This window comes from Stegostoma tigrinum, chromosome 9, assembly GCF_030684315.1.
Source record: "Stegostoma tigrinum isolate sSteTig4 chromosome 9, sSteTig4.hap1, whole genome shotgun sequence".
In the NCBI taxonomy this organism is placed as follows: Eukaryota; Metazoa; Chordata; class Chondrichthyes; order Orectolobiformes; family Stegostomatidae; genus Stegostoma; species Stegostoma tigrinum.
Window position 1 is genome coordinate 38,458,976 of NC_081362.1, and position 17,438 is coordinate 38,476,413.

Genomic DNA, 17,438 nt, shown 5'->3' on the forward strand with positions numbered 1-17,438 from the left:
TTATTTAGCTGGAAAAAGACTGAGAAAGCTATGGAACAGAGGGATTTGAGACTCAATGTGCATGAATGACAAAAAGCTGGCATCCTAGTTCAGCGAGTATTAGTGAAGACAAATGGAAGGTTCACCTTTATTTCAAAGGGAATGGAGTAAAAATGTGGGGAGGTTCTTTTAGACCTATACAAGGCACTACTCAGACCACAGCTGAACAATTCTGGGCCACTTATCCAAGGAAAGATATCCTGTCATTGGAGGCAGTCCAGGGAAGATTCTCTAGGCTGATCCTACTGAACCAGGGGAGACTATCTCACGAGGAGAGGGTGAGTTGGTCGGGCCTGTTCAAATTGGTTTTGACAAGACTGAGAGGTGACTTTATTTGAACATAGAAAATCCTTAGGGGAAATTGAAGGGTAGATGCAGAGAGACTGCTTCTTCATGTGGGAACGTATAGGGTCAGAGTGCATTATCTCAAAATAAAGGGTCACATATTTAAGGTAGAGATGAGGGATTTCTTCTCTCAGAAGGTAGCAAATCTATGGAATTCTTTACTGCAGAAGTTGGTTTGTTAGATATATTCAAGAGAGACAGATTTTTAATCATTAAGGAATCAACTTTTTTTTCTTTATTTATTCATGAGATGAGGGCATTCCAGGCTAGGCAGCATTTATTGCCCATCTCTAGTTAAGAATCAACCATATTGCAGTGGGTCTGAAGTCACATGTAGGCCAAACCAGGTAAGGGTGGCAGTTTCCTTCCCCAACATACATTAATGAACCAGATGGGTTTTTCCAACAATCGACAATGGATTCATGGTCATCATTAAATTCTTAATTCCAGACATTTATTGAATTCAAATTCCACCATCTGCCATGGCGGGATTTCAGCTGGGTCCCCAGAATATTACTTGGGTCTCTGGATTAACAATCCAGTGATAATACCACTAGGCCATCACCTCCCTCATCATGGGAAGAAGGCAGGCAAGTGGATTTGTGGGCTATGAGATCAGCCATGATCGCATGGATTTGTGAAGCAGTCTCAAGGACTGAATGGCCTACTTCCACTCCTGAGAATTATGGCAAGGTGTACTTGGAGATGACATTTCCGAGAGATGGTCCTTTGGATAAGAAAAGGACTGTATTTAGTAATACTAATATTCTCAGGTTGAAAGAAGGTGATCAGTATTTTCCTGTCAATCATGCTGTGAGTAACTGAGGTCGATTGTATCTGAATGATTTATTTGTAACTCTTCTGCTCACCCTATTTTGCTGGAGAAATAATATTGGTTTTATGGAGATAAGTTCCAGCAACTTAGATGCTGAGTTTTTTTGCTGTATTTTGTGGAAACTTGTTTTAAATAGATATGTTAAATTGTTAGCTGTGATGTGCTGTTTAAACAGACTCTGTTTGCTGAGTAAATAGACTTTGTTTGAATTTGTCCTTATGCTGTGATCCACTCCCAACTCACTGGCTGACATGCTGGAAGGAATTTTAACAATCCCATCCTCCCTCACCTGAGTAAAAGGGGGTTTTGGTTCAAAATGCAAATATCTGAAATCTAATCCCTACCCTCCTTGAGCAGGCAGATAGCAAAGGGGCTACAGGCAACTAACATGCTCCCACGGGAATGATCAATGATTTAGAAGTACTAGTAAGGTAATGTGACTTAAAAACACATTTAGATTTAGCAACTGTGGGCCAGGTTTCCCAGAGGGAAGGGAAGCAACCAAAGGGAGGTAAAAATTGAGCAGGCGTCTGACCTTTCTGCATTGTTTGTGGATGAAGAATTACAGGAGTTATAGAACATAGAACAGTACAGCACAGTACAGGCCCTTTGGCACACAATGTTGTGCCAAACTTTTACCCTAAACCTAAGGTCTATCTAACCTCCACCCCACCTTGTACTATCATCCATATGCCTATCTAATAGCCGCTTAAATGCCCCTAATGAGGCCAACTCCACTACCCTCTCTGGCAATGCATTCCACGCCCCGACCACTCTCTGAGTAAAGAACTTACCTCTGACATCTCCCTGAAATCTACCTCCTTTCACTTTAAAACTATGTACCCTCGTAAAAGCTACCTCCACCCTAGGAAAAAGTCTCTGGCTGTCTACTCTAACTATACCTCTGATCATTTTGTACACCTCTATCAAGTCACCTCTCATCCTTCGTTGTTCTAAAGAGAAAAGCCCTAGCTCTCTCAACCTTTCCTGATAAGACCTTCCCTCCATTCCAGCAACATCCTGGTAAATCTCCTCTGCACCTTTTCTCCAAGCACACCTTTCCATAATTCTTCTGCATCTTTCCTGTACTGAGGTGACCAGAACTGGACACAATACTACAGATGTGACTGTTACAGCTAAAGAAATATCAGCCTTTGTATCAGCATTGGTTGAAAATCTGTCCCTTCAATGTCTCTGAAGGTGTTTTATTTATATAGTTGGTTTTGCTATAACACGTGTTTCTTCAATGCAAATTGGCTCTAACACAATTGAAAGATTTGCACTGGTATTTGGAGAAGGTGAACTTTCCTTACCTATATTGAGTGTAACGTGACTGTGGCCCCATTAGTTTAAATAGTGTGGCTATTGTGTAATATTCTTATAACACAAGATCGCACAGGAATGGTACAATCACCTTATATCAGAACTGACTTGTACTTTTTCCTTTCAATGGACAATTTGCAGAGAAAGCAGTTTACAGAGAAATGGTGAGTGAGAACACCTAGGGAAGATCTTCTATTACATCTCCACGCAAGAGTGGAAGGAAGAGATTGGATTCCTTTTTCTTTGCTGTCTGGAAAGTTTGTCTCTAATGTCCACATACAAGCTGGCGCCAATCAAGGGTTGTTGCAATGAGTTTCCATGAGCCCACAACAACTGTTCAAATGAAAGACACATCACAAAATTGTGTTTGGGCAAAACTACTCTGAACAGACATGTTCAGTGTCATTCTGCCTCTGCTTGGAAAGGTAACATTGTAGCTACATTTCACAATGCGTTGCATGGTTTAAAGCCGTTCTTTTCCCATTTTATTTGTCCATGATCCAAAAACAAAAAGTCATGTTCATAGTTCTGAATTTCAGCACTGTAGTGGCTCCTATGACAAGTTTCTGAAAGAAAAGCAGGAAATTTGAAGAGGGAAAAGAATGTTGGAATTTGTTTAACAACTTGAAATCTGTACAAACTTGTGCACTGGTTTGGGAGCACAAGCTATGATAAGCCAGTTAAAATGTCTGTTGATGCATGTCGTATTGGTGTTGCTACAGTATAATTACTCAAAGAGAAGATTGGGATTGAAATAGTTGTGAATTATTCTTCACCCAAATGAAATTTGTACTAACAGTAATGTTCAGTGGTGGACAAAGAGGCTTTCAGTTTATTGTTGACACGGCAACACTTAGAAGTCTACATATTCAACAACTTTTCGGAGATTGTTATGTGTGAAACCATAGGAGATTGTTGAGGTCCTAAACAAATATTTCGCATCAGTATTTACCTTGGAAAAAGACACGGAAGCGATGGAATTTGGGGGAATAAAAGTACGGATGTCTTGAAAAGAGTCCACGTCACAGAAATGCTGGAAGTCTTAAAATGAATGATGATAGATGAATCCCTGGGATATAATCAATTGTATCCCAGGACATTGTGGGTAGCTAGAGAAAAAATTGTGGGCACTCCGCAGAGAGATTTGTATCAACGCCAGCCACAGGTGAGGTGCCAGAAGGCTGGAGAGTGGCTAATGTTGTGCCACTGTTTAATAAAAGCCACAAGGAAAAGCCAAGGAACTACAATTCAGCGAGCCTAATGTCAGTGGCGGGTAAGTTGTTGGAGGGGATTCTGAAAGACAGGATTTTCAAGCATTTGGAGAGGCTAAGAACTGATTAGGGACCATCAGCATGGCTTTGAGCATGGGAAATTGTGTCTTACAAACTTAATTGAGTTTTTTGAAGCGGGAACCAAGAACATATATGAAGGCAGAGCAGTAGATATTGTCCACATGGAATGTAATAATAATAATAAATAATGAATGATAATGTAAAGTCTTTGACAAGGTTCTGCATGGTAGACTGGTTAGTAGGGTTATGTCACATGGGATCTAGGGAGAGCTCGCCAATTTGATACAAAATTGGCTTCATGGTAGGAGACAGAGGGTGGGAGTAGAGCGTTGTTGTTTAGACTGGAGGCCTGTGACCAGCAGTGTGCCACAAGGATTGGTGCTGGGCCTGTTGTTGGTTATCATTTACATTAAACAATTTGGATGAGAGACATGGTTAGTAAGTTCGCGACTGATACCAACATTGGTTATATAGTGGAAGATGAAGAAGACTATCAAAGGCTACAAAGAGATTTTGATCAACTGAGCCGAGAAATGGCAGATGGAACTTAATTTGGATAAATGCAAGGTGCCTTGTTTCCCAAAATTCTATCCAGAGTAAATTTAGGTTCCTACGAATCTCTAAATTTTACGAATCTCCTTTGCCTCTACCCCAAGTCGTATCCAGCCCTGTCCACCCATTAACCCTCTGCCCACTATCCTACATTGGTTGCCAGTTATAAAATTGTATATTTTTAAAATTCTCATCCTTGTTTTCAAGTCCTTTCACTGACTGGCCCCTCCTTCTCTGTAATCTCCTTTAGTCCTGTGACCCTCCAATCTAACTGTGCTGCAGCAGTTCTGGCTCCCAGATCCCCTAAATTTCATAGTTGTATCATTGATGATACTTATTAAAATCTATATTGTTGACTCAGCCTTTTAAAAAGCCTTTTGGTATCTTGTCTTCTTTTGCAGACTTTGAAATTATACTCCCATCCGCAAGTTAATAGCCCAGTTCTTCAATTTGGAAGGTTGTCATTGCAACAACATATTCAGAAAGATGTACCACAGGACCATTCAGAGGTGCCAATGCACTTACCATGCCAGAATTACTTTGTGTCCAGAAAATTTTAGAAATGTCTTCAACTCTGAGATGGAGTCACAGGCTTTGGAAGGCTCTAACTTACTTAGAGTCATAGAGGTTTACAGCATGGAAACAGACCCTTTGGCCTAACTTGTCCATGCTGCCGAGTTTTCACAATTAAACATGTCCCATTTTTCTGCATTTGGCCCATATCCTTCCATACCCATTTCATCCATGAACCTGTCCAAATATTTCTTAAAATGACAGAATTATACTCGCCTCTACCACTACCTCTGGCAACTTGTCCCAAACAGTCACTGACCTCTGCGTGAAAATATTGCCCATCTGGATGCTTTTGTATCTCTCCCATCTCATCTTAAGCCTACGCCGTCTACTTTTAGACTCCCCTACCATGGGGAAAAGCTGTTGGCTATCTACTTTATCCATGCCTCTCTTGATTTTACAGACCACTATAAATTCATCCCTCAGTCTCCTATGTGACAGGGAAAGAAGTCCTAGCCTATCCAACCTCTCCATATAACTCAAACCTTCCAGTCCAGGTAACATCCTAGTAAATCTTTTCTGCACTCTTTCGAGTTTAATAATATCCTGTTTTGTTGTAGAATAGAGAGACCTAGGGGTTCAGGTACATAATTTTTTGAAGTTATCATCACATTTGGACAAGGTGGTTAAGAAGGCATTTAGCACTTCATTGCTCAGACCTTTGAATGTAGGAATTACGACATTATGTTGAGGACGTACGGGATGTTGGTGAGGCCTCGTCTGGAGTACTTGCTTAGTTCTCGTTTCCCTGTTTTAGGAAAGATATTATTAAATTGGAGATGGTTCTGAAGAGATCTACCAGGATGTTGCCAGGAAAGGAGGGTTTGAGTTATTAAGAGAGGCTGGAACTTTTTTCAGTGCAACATAGGGCATTGAGAGGTGACCTTATGGAAGTTTATATAATAGTGAAAGGTATAGATAAGGTGGATGACACACATCTTTTTCCTAGGTTGGGGGACTTCAAGACTAGGGGGCATACTCTTAAGGTGAGAGGAAAAGGATTTAAAAAGGACATGAAAGGTATTTTTTTTTGCAGAGAGTGGTTCGTGTGTGCAGAGAAAATGATGGATGTGGGTACATTTACTGCATTTAAAACACATTTAGATAAGTACATGAATAGGAAAAATTTGGAAGGTTATGGGCCAGGAACAGACTGGCTAGACTAATTTGGTTTGGGATTGTAGGCAGTATGGTCTGTCTCTGCACTGTACATCTCTCTAACACTATAGTAGGGTGATCAAATATTTACGCTGGAAAAGCTAGTCGAATTAAAACCTACTCTAATGGCTGCATAATTATAAAACTTTCTCCACCTCCTGCCTTCCTTGATAATCTCCCAGCGTGAATAGAGATGATTTGACAGACCCGTACAAACCAAGCATGCTCCCGTCCCAACCTGGTACTCCCAAAACCTGAACTGACATCCCCTCCCTGCCCCAAACCCCATACTCTCCTGATCTGACACCTCCCTTACTAAAACTGACTTCTGATTCTGGCGTCTCATCTTTCTGACCCAAAATGACATTCCAGCATGCCCTTGTACAACCCTCCCCCAACCCTCGCATCACCTTTCTTGATCTGACCCAAAACCCTGTGACATGATGCTGACTGAGTATCCCAATCAACTCCCTGACGCAAGATCCACAACTACTGTCTGACACACTATTTCTCCATTAGTTAAAAACTTCCATTTTACTCCCTCACCCACTTGCCTCCTATCCTACACCCTTCATCCACCCATTTGCTGCTCTACTCCCCTAGCCACATACCTTTCACACTTACCTTCTCTCTATAGCTTCCCAAGCTACCTTTAGGGACTTTTAAAATTTGGAATATGCAGTTAATGCTATAAAAAGGAGATATGGGTTTGTCTCATGCTCCTTTTCTGAGCTGGAAGGATCCCAGATTGACTAGACATTTTTTAAGAGGCCTGAATGGAAGGAAGAGTTCAGAAATGTGTGGTCCCAGGGCAGAATAATTTTAGTAGGTGCACTGTGGTGAAAATGGGAGATTTGGCCAAATGTCTGTTATATGTATCCAAAAAGCAGAAGTCCTAAGAGTAGCTGTTGTAAGATACTATTGTATTTTTCCATCCAGTATGAGAAACTATGCATCTCTGTGTTTTGTCCTTTAGCCAACTTTGTGTCCTTGCTGACCACACCCCTTTAAGAGCACAAGTTTCAATTTTGCTAATTTTTAGTAGATGCTACTTATCAACCACTTTTGAACATTCAGATACTCGACATCAAATACCCGCTCAACCCTCTCTGTTACTGCATCAAAGAACGCAGCCAAGTTATTCAAACAAGATTTGTCTTCAGCAAGCCCATATTGGCTGTTATTTATTAACTAATGTTTTCCCAAATGTCAATTAATTTTATCCCAGATGATTGTCTCTGACTGATGACTAAATTAGTATTTATTCCTTAAGCAGTGAGGAAACTCAATGCCGTAAGTTTAGGTTTTCCCTTCAGGAAAGAAAGTCAAATAATGACGTTGGTAAATGTTGAGCCTTTAGGTTTGCTCCGTTTTTCTTGCTTTGAAAAACAAGCATTTAAAATGGAATTTGGTGGTAGCATAGAATCAAGACAGTGTACAAAGTTTATATTACTTCTACTTTTACAGATCAGACTTAGACTGGCTATCCCATCGCTGCTACAGAAGAATGTAAATTTTATGAGGGCTGTGCAATTCCCTGGAGAAATCAACAGAAAGCAAGTTTGGTCAGATAATGAAATAATGGGAACTGCAGATGCTGGAGAATCCAAGATAACAAAGTGTGGAGCTGGATGAACACAGCAGGCCAAGCAGCATCTCAGGGGCACAAAAGCTGACATTTTGGGCCTAGACCCTTCATCAGAGAGGGGGATGGGGAGAGGGTTCTGGAGTAAGTAGGGAGAGAGGGGGAGGTGGACTGAAGATGGAGAGAAAAGAAGATAGGTGGAGAGGAGAGTATAGGTGGGGAGGTAGGGAGGGGATAGGTCAGTCCAGGGAAGACGGACAGGCCAAGGAGGTGGGATGAGCTTAGTAGGTAGGAAATGGAGGTGCAGCTTGAGGTGGGAGGAAGGGATAGGTGAGAGGAAGAACAGGTTAGGGAGGCGGGGACAGGCTGGTCTGGTTTTGTGATGCAGTCGGGGGAGGGGACGAGCTGGGCTGGTTTTGGGATGCCGTGAGGGAAGGGGAGAATTTGAAGTTTGTGAAGTCCACACTGACACCATTGGGCTGCAGGGTTCCCAAGCGGAATATGAGTTGCTGTTCCTGCAACCTTTGTTTCGCATCATTGTGGCACTGCAGGAAGCCCATGATGGACATGTCATCTGAGGAATGGGAGGGGGAGTTAAAATGATTCGCGACTGGAAGTTGCAGTTGTTTATTGCGAAAAGAGCGGAGGTGTTCTGCAAAGCGATCCCCAAGCTTGTGCTTGGTTTCCCCAATGTAGAGGAAGCCACACCGGGTACGGTGGATACAGTATACCACCTTGGCAGATGTGCAGGTGAACATCTGCTTAATATGGTTCACCACATCTGCCAATGTGGTACACTGTATCCACTGTACCCGGTGTGGCTTCCTCTACATTGGGGTAACCCAGCGGAGGCTTGGGGACCGCTTTGCAGAACACCTCCGCTCAGTTCGCAATAAACTGCACCTCCCAGTCGCGAATCATTTTAACCACCCCTCCTATTCCTCAGACGACATGTCCATCGTGGGCCTCCTGCAGTGCCACAATGATGCCACCCGAAGGTTGCAGGAACAGCAACTCGTATTCCTCTTGGGAACCCTGCAGCCCAATGGTATCAATGTGGACTTCACAAGCTTCAAAATCTCCCCTTCCCCCACCGCATCCCAAAACCAGCCCAGCCTGTCCCCGCCTCTCTAACCTGTTCTTCGTCTCTCCTACCCCTTACTCCCACCTCAAGCCGCACCTCCATTTCCTACCTACTAACCTCATCCCGCCTCCTTGACCTGTCCGTCTTCCCTGGACTGACCTATCCCCTCCCTACCTCCCCACCTATACTCTCCTCTCCACCTATCTTCTCTCTATCTTCGGTCCGCCTCCCCCTCTCTCCCTATTTATTCCAGAACCCTCTCCCCATCCCCCTCTCTGATGAAGGGTCTAGGCCCGAAACGTCAGCTTTAGTGCTCCTGAGATGCTGCTTGGCCTGCTGTGTTCATCCAGCTTCACACTTTGTTATCTTGGGTCAGATAATGCCTTGCATCAATCCCATCATCTTTCGGCTGCTGTTCAAAATAGATATTTGATGTTAATGAATGCTTTGAGTGGTATTTTTCTCCTTTGTGCATTCACAAAATAGAGGTTTCAAACTTCTGGTTTTAGATTAGATTACATCACCTGCAGTGTGGAAACAGGACCTTCAGCCCAACAAGTCCACTCCGCCCCTTGATATATCCCACCCAGACCCATCCCCCTAAAACCCACACACCCCTGAACACTACGGGCAATTTAGCATGGCCAATCCACCTAGCCTGCACATCTTTGGACTGTGGGAGGAAACCGGAGCACCCGGAGGAAACCTGCGCAGTCACGGGGAGAATGTGCAAACTCCACACAGACAGTCGCCGGAGGCTGGAATCAAGCCCGGGTCCCCGACGCTGTGAGGCTGCAGTGCTAACCACTGAACCACCGAGCCACCGTAATACAACTATTGGTACAATACTCAAGATACACTTTAAACAGGACATTGGTTAGACCACTTTTGGAATACTACATTCAGTTATGGCCTCCCTGCCAGAGGAAGGCTACTGTGAAACTCGAAAGTGTTCAGAAAAGATTTAGAAGGATGTTGCCAGGGTTGGAGCTATAGGGAAAGCTGAATTGGCTAGCTTTTTCCCTAGAGGGTTGAAGGCTGAGGGGTAACCTTATAGAAATTTATAAAATCATGGGGGACATAGAATGGGTAAATAGCCAAGGTCTTTTCTCCAGGGCAGTGGAGTTCAAAACTACAGGGGATAGCTTGAAGGTGAGAGAGCAAAAATGTAAAAGAGACCTAAGAGACAGCTTTTTCGTGTAGAAGGTGGCATGTGTATGGAAAGTGCTGCCAGAGGAAGTCGTGGAGGCTGGTACAATTACAAAATTTGAAAGGCATTTGATGGGTATGTGAATAGGAAGGGTTCAGAGGAATATGGGCCAAATGCTGGCAAATGGGACTAGATTAATTTAGGATATCTGGTTGGCATGGATAAGTTGGACTGAAGGATCTGTTTCCATGTTGTACATCTCTAGAATGGAATATCCTTTTATTGTCACATGCGCTCCAGTATAGAAGTACATTAGTACAGCGAAAAGTTTTTACAATGGCTGTCTCTAATGGCACCATCTTAGGCACAAGTGCCTTGGTAAAAATTTTGGATACAGAAGAGGAATAAAAGAAAAAGTAGTAGCATTACTTAGTGTCTAAAAGATTAAGTTAGAAATAAGTTAGTTATAACACATTTAAAGGATTGACATTTCAGCCTGGTAAAGAATTTCAAGTAGGCATTACATTGCAGTAGCTCAGTGAGCATGAGGTCTGACTGCCCACGCCAGGCCCCAGTCCAACAATTGGCCCACTCCCCTCCAAGCCTCCAGTCCGCTCGACACTGGCACTCGGCTGCACCAAGGTAAATTGCGCTGCTCCAAGCTCGCTTCCCCTTGCACTGCTCTGGGACCTGGGTTTCCCCTTGAGCTGTTCCAGGTCTCATTTCCCCTCACACTGCTCTGGCTCTTGAGTTTTCCGTCATGCTGCCCAGGGACTGCTGAAAACAGAGAGAGAAAGAAAAGGAAGAAAAAGAAAAGGCGGAGCAGAGGAGCTCCAGTGGAGCATCCTACTCTGCCACCATCTAGCTGGACATATGATGCAACTATTGACAAAGAATTGCACAGGACTCCGTCTCGTTTGCACAGTTGTTCATTTCACAACATTAGAACCAACCTGGCCCAACTCAATACAGCTACATTTGTTGAATCTCAGTCTTTTCTATCACAGTCATTGGTGTACAGAGATGCATCATTGACAAAGAATAGTTGCATAGTAGCACCATCATCTCTCAAAGCTCTTATCATTTAATGTCATGGAACATTCCAAACATGCCAAACAAGTATCCTGTAATAGATTCTGGGTCCAATTTAAATTCAGCAGCACATGCATTGAATGAAATTTATCTTTTGTGAAAGGAATGGATTATTGTAGTTTAGTTTATTAGGAAAATTCAACAACCAACAACTGAGGCTAAGTTATGTTTTAGTGAGTAAATCAGTTTGATTCAGTACCAAAAGGGCTTTAACTCTAATTGGGTTTGGCGCTGTAAATTGGGTGTAAATTGGAAACTCATCTTTGCTCCAGCAATTAGGTTGGGCCAGTTTAAACTCACCAGCTTCATTTAGATCTGTTCCTGCTTCTCTGAATCCTAAAAAGGAATCAAAAAAGAATCCAAGCCTTCTCCTGTCCTCCAGCTTCCTGCCTGCTGCTTTCAGTTTGTGGGAAAGGTCATGTGTAATTTTACTTGGGTTGTTCTGTTAAAATTGCAGCTGATTCACAATTATGTTATCAGGACCTGACATGCCTGTGTAGAGTAAGACCTTGCTGTCTTGGGGTGGGTGTTCTAACCACTTATTTTATAATATAGGTTAAAATTCAGATTGGCTATCCATGATTTTTGGCAGTCCTAAGCAGTTTCAAGGTGGTTAAGTGTGTCGGATGTCTTTAACTACTCATTTACATAGTTTCACCAGGTGGATAGTATTAAAATTATTAGTTCACATAAATACAGCATTTGGAAAATGCAAACAGCACTTGTTCCAGTTGTCAGTATTGTAAGCTTAGCAAAAGAGTACTAGAATCAACCAACTCCTCGAGAACATTGACATTTTTAATCTCCCAGGCTAATTTTAGGCTTTTATAGATAAATCAGCTAACTTACATGTTACGATATCATTCTCAAAATTTCCATTGCATCAATAGAGATCCGGGTATAAATCAGAATGGTGATTGCTAGCAGAAGCAGTGCAACTTACATAAAGCTAATCATTGTTTGGTGGAAATCTTCTTTGCAATCTGATGAATGAATGTAGGATTATATTGCACTGTTGGGAGCAGAGTTCCAATGATGACAGTGATACACCAGTCCAAAACTGTAACATATAAGTAGACTACCTGTGCAATGTCTTAGATGTACTGCAAGTTGGAACTGTAAATTGGATCAGAGTGAATAATATGTGGGCAATTTATTGGCACAGTTCCAGTCATGCTGGATGTTCTTCTGTGAACTGTGGCATTGAACTTTTTGTATGTTGAACCTTTTTCTCATCTTGCCCACAGCACAAACACTTACTCTGGATATCAGTCTGTTAAACCATTTCAAGTTTCTTTAAAAACACAACATCACTCTTCCTTCACTTTTGTCAAAATCCTGGAACTCCCTTTGTAAAGCACTCTAAGCACATTTAATCTTTATGGATTGCAACAGTTCAAGATCAAAGCTAACCACCACCTTCACAAAGAGAGTAACGGATAGGAAAAAAATGTGGCTTAGCAGTGACACTAACATTCCGTGAATGAATAAGAAAAACACTTATCTCTCACACTAGCAAAGAGGGCAGTGAATGTGGGTATTATCATGAATGTAAGTAGCACAGTAAAGAACATTTGTTATTTCTTTAAAATGTCTCTGAAATATATAATTATTTTAAAGAATGTTTGGAAGACTTTCAAGACTTCTTAAATAAAAGGATTAATTGTACTTTTCTCGGCCAGTAAGAAGTACGGGTTCATGTTAACCTGGAAACAGTACCAACAAGAAGTAGGTTAAGAAAGAAGCTATGTGGTTGGCAGGCACAGATCAGGACATCCTACATAGAAGACAATTACAAGCAGTGGAGCTAGAAGCTGAATGTGATCAGCACACAGATGTAGACACAAAGGAGAAAGCAGAGACAGAAAGAGGAATACAAAGAGCTCTTGTGAGAAGAAGCAAGTCAGGAATCTTGTAAAGAGCTCAGGTGTTTTGTTTGACAAAAAAGGAGACAGGATCTGTTGGAAGTATTGTTGGCTAAATAGGGCTAAAACCCTGGAAAATAGTGTGAATGTCTTTGAGTTAGATATTTTGCCAGAAATGGTCAAACAATGTACCAAGATATTATTATTTGGCTGGTTGAGCTCTGGAAAGTTATCTTTGGGACTGTCATGAGCCAGGGAGAGAAGCTCATAGAAGTGTGACTTGCTGATGATAATTATATCTATGAAACTTGAAGCCCAAGGATGTTGTTAGGTAGGACTACCTGAACTACTCTGCATGAATAAAGAATAATATTGTGGAACTGTGCAGGATATGATTTGGGTGTTTGTGGTCCTGTAAGACATTGTACTTTTTAAAGTTACAGATTGATTATTACTTACAGTTACAAAAAGTGGCTATTTCTCTTTTGGGAGTATTTTGGTGAATTTTGGTTTGTTTTGCTCTTCCTTCATGTGGATCATAACAAATACAACTTACAGGACAAGATGATACAATATTCAATATCCAGAGAATGCTGACCTAACAGATCTCTGCCCAGGCAAGTCTTGAGTTTCCAACAGTTGGTTTCAGTGTTACCAAGAAAAGAAAATCACCATCTACTGGAAAGTGTAAGTATGTGAGGATAGGCTCAATTGTGAAGCTGAAACTTGTATTTGATGAACAAGGTATTGATTGGCTGCTACAGCAACATAGAAGTCATCAAATCCAGGAAAGAGCAAGCTGGAAAAGAATAATTCAAGAGGAACAAAGAACTACGTATGAATAGGGTGATGTTGAACAGGCAGAGGGTCTAGTAGTGGGGTTTCAGCAAGGGGATAGGAGACCTAGAGATTCAAGGACATAATTTGTTAAAAGTTGTGTCACAAGTTGCTCAGACCATTGAGTATAGGAGTTGGGATGTCATGTTGTAGTTGTACAAGATATTAGCGTGGCCAGTTATAGAGCACTGTATACAGTTCTGGTCGCCATGCTATAGGAAGGATATTATTAAATTGAAGAAGATGCAAAAAAGATTTACAAGGATGTTATTGGGACTGGAGTGTTTGAGTTATTAGCAGAGGCTGGATAGGCTGGGACATTTTTCACTGGAGCAGAGGAGGTTGAGGGATGACATGATAAAGGTTTATAAAATTATGAGGTGCATAGACCAGGGGAATAGAAAAGGTCTTTTCCCTAGGGGAGGGGAGTTCAAAACTCTATGACTATGCAGGCTGTGGCATTTAAACTCCACAGCATGTGTTTTGCATGCTTGACAGGTTCCCCTTCCAGAGGACTGGCTTGATTGACAGGCATGGCTTTCAGCCAGAGAGGAAGGACTTTGAAGCAGTTACAGAAGTCAGTAGGTCCAATCCAGCACTTGATAGGATCAGATGCCAGGAAGGGGTATCAATTCTGGGAAGAGTGCTAATACTGAACTCGGTGATATGAGCCAATCCCAGGACAAGCTCCATTATCAGTCCCTTGGATTTGAACCCTGAACCTAAAACCCAAGCATGGGACAATGATTAGAGACCTGGCAGGGCTTGTCTGAAGCTGGGATTCTGAGCAGGATCCTGGGGAGACCAAATCTTGAACATTGGCGTTGTTTGTCTGGCATTAAATCTGGCAGTGAGTCGGTTGGAAACATTCTGGGGTCAGATCTCAGATTTCTGAAACTTTAATTTCTATTCTGATGCCCACCCACCGATTTCTGTGTGTGTCAGTTGTGCCAAGAGCTTAAATCTTCACTGTGTGGTTTGCTGACTGAGTGCAATTGTTGTAGAAGTCTGATTTTCCCCACTTTTTGTGATTGTTTGACACCACAATACATGTTATTTATCTTCAACATCCTTGCTGTCCAGAGACCAGCTGGATCGATTGTGCCAGGGCAGTTTTCTGGAAATGCTGGACAGGAGCAGGTTAGAAGTCTGCAATTGGGCTGTTTGGAATTTGGGGGATGACACAAATATTGTGGGTGTTTGTTAGTCTTGACACTAGCTTAGATCCTGGCTACGAGGCTGATCTTCAGAGCACAAGGTCCGCTCTGTTTGGGAATTGAATGGTATGGTCTTTTCTGCAAGAGTGGGCAGGGGACAAAAAACCTGTTGACCTGGTGTGATGAATGTGTGTTTGGTACAAAAATTAGTCTAGATCCTGGAGTGTGGATGTGAGCCTGGAGTGTATCTAAATCCTGGAGGAGGGTTTGTGCCTCAGGGAGAGTTGAGTCTGTTATCAGAATGGGTGGTCCAGATTGGCCAGCAATACCGAAAGCAAGGACTACTAAAGTTTCTCCTTGAAGCTGTGTTATAAGGCCACTATCTTCTGTATGAAGCAGCCCTTATCTATCAGGAATCCCAACATCAAGCAGGGATAAAGTTAGAGTCACATGCCATCATTAAAGTATTTAAGTGAATGCCCAGGTTCGTGTGGATTGGCTGTCCTCTGCAACATTTGTTTTTTTGGCAGCATAAACTGTTCTCGCCTGATTGAGTGAGTAGGAGGATAGGAGGAATTTTTCCAAGGGAATTACAGGTTACGTTGCAATATGAGGAGTTTTGACTCCTTGACGGTTTGCAGATATTATTCTCCAGTCAATTCTCTGCCTTAAACACAGCCTTATGAACAAGTGTGGCTCCTTGTCAAACTGGGAACACTCATGAGGAGGCAATGTGTTGGAGAATAAAGAATATACATGGAGCTGAGTTAGAGCCGGGTTTGGGCACCACAATGGCTCAGTGGTTAGCACTGCTGCCTCATAACACCAGGGATCTGGGTTTGATGCCACCCTGGGGTGATTATCTGTGTGGAGTTTCCATATTCTTCCCGTGTGTGTGGGTTACCTCTGGGTGCTCTGGTTTCCTCCCACAATCCAAAGATGATTTGGCCATGCTAAATCGCCTATAGTGTTTATGGATGTGCTAGCTAGGTGGATTGGCCATGGGAAATACAATGATATAGGGATAGGGCAGAGGGTCGGTCTGGTGTGGGATGCTCTTCAGAGGGTGAGTGTGGATTCAGTGAGCTGCTTGGCCTCCTTTCACACTGTAGGGCTTCTACGATTCTCGTGGGAGCAACATGATGGAGAGGTGTTGAGGACTGGAGCTTAAGCTGTGGCAGATTTAATGATAATTAATTGGACAGCTGTTGAATCCTGGAAGAGGGATGATCCCTATCCTTTGTAGGGAGATGGAAGTGCTCTTAGATCTGGTGTTTTGAAAGTGAGCATGACAGGATCGAGATACAAATTGTCCACAAGCAGTGCTGCAGAGGCACTTAACTTTTCCACAAGAGCCTTCCTCGCATGCCTTTAGCTGGCAGGTTTGCAGAAACCTTGGAACTTGGCTATTCAGTTCAGTTCAACCCTGGAAGACAAGTTAAATATGAGACATCCAGCCTCATTATAATATTTAAACATTCAACCCACCTCTGTTAGTAGTTTGGGTGTCCATTCCTGTACCATTTCCTTGAATACGTCCATAGGTTGGAAATGGATTTCAATAGAATTTGGAACTTGTTTTAAAAAATCACCTGATTCCAACCTGTGCATGTTTTGTGGTTAAAATTACACCCGGTGATGTCTACAGCACACAATATATGTAAAAGGAAGGGAATGCCCAGTGTAAAATAAGGATTTCGATGGTGGGAAATTAGGAAAGATGTCACAGCTGATTTTTTTTGTTGTCAAATTAAAAAAAAACTTAAATGGGCCACTTTTTAAAAGTCCCAACACATCAACTGGAAACTGAAGTGGACCAACTACACTGTAGCTATAAGACCAGATCAGAGGGTAGGAAATTTGCAGTGATTAATTCGCCTCTTGTCTGTCCAATGCCTATCCACCACCTTCAGGCTCATGTCGGGAGTGTGATAGAATACTCCGAACTTGCCAGGATGATTGCAGCTCCAATAACATTCAAGGAGCTGGACAAAGCAAACTAATTGATTCGTATCCCCATCAAGCATCTTCAACATTACCAACACCCAATAGCAGCAGCGTGTATCATTCTCAAGATGTACACCATCAACTCAAAAGACTCCTTCAACAGCATCTTCCAAACCCACAACATCTACCACTGAGAAGGACAAACATAGGAACACCACCACCGGCAAGTTTCCCTTGAAGTCATTCATTATTTCGACGTACAACCTTATCACCATTCCTTCACTGTTGCTGGATCAAATTGAACCCCTTTCCTAACAGCATGATGGGTTTTGACTATTCCTCCTAGAATGCAACAGTTCAAAATTGTGCAGCAATTTTCATGGACAATTAAGGACGGTCTATCCAGTGACATCCACAGTTTGTGTATGAATAAATAAAATTTCTCAATCAATGGATTATTTTTGATGTTTAATCACTGTGCTCTTGGATTGAAACACAGAATGTATGTGCACAGTGAGGATTTCATAATTAGTAACAAGGGAGCTGAATCTTACGGGGATCTGATTGATGTGGACTATAGTGAGACATGCAGCAGAACCATACA

General features: G+C 42.3%; 1 long non-coding RNA gene across 1 annotated transcript in view; it reads left to right on the forward strand.

The window, feature by feature from the left end:
• LOC125454768 (uncharacterized) overlaps positions 1-17,209 on the forward strand; it is a 38,011-nt gene extending 20,802 nt beyond the window's left edge. The window contains exon 5 of the long non-coding RNA XR_009446143.1: positions 16,801-17,209. This is a non-coding gene — a long non-coding RNA (uncharacterized LOC125454768). The remainder of the gene's footprint in view (positions 1-16,800) is intronic.
• Positions 17,210-17,438: the final 229 nt, after the last annotated feature.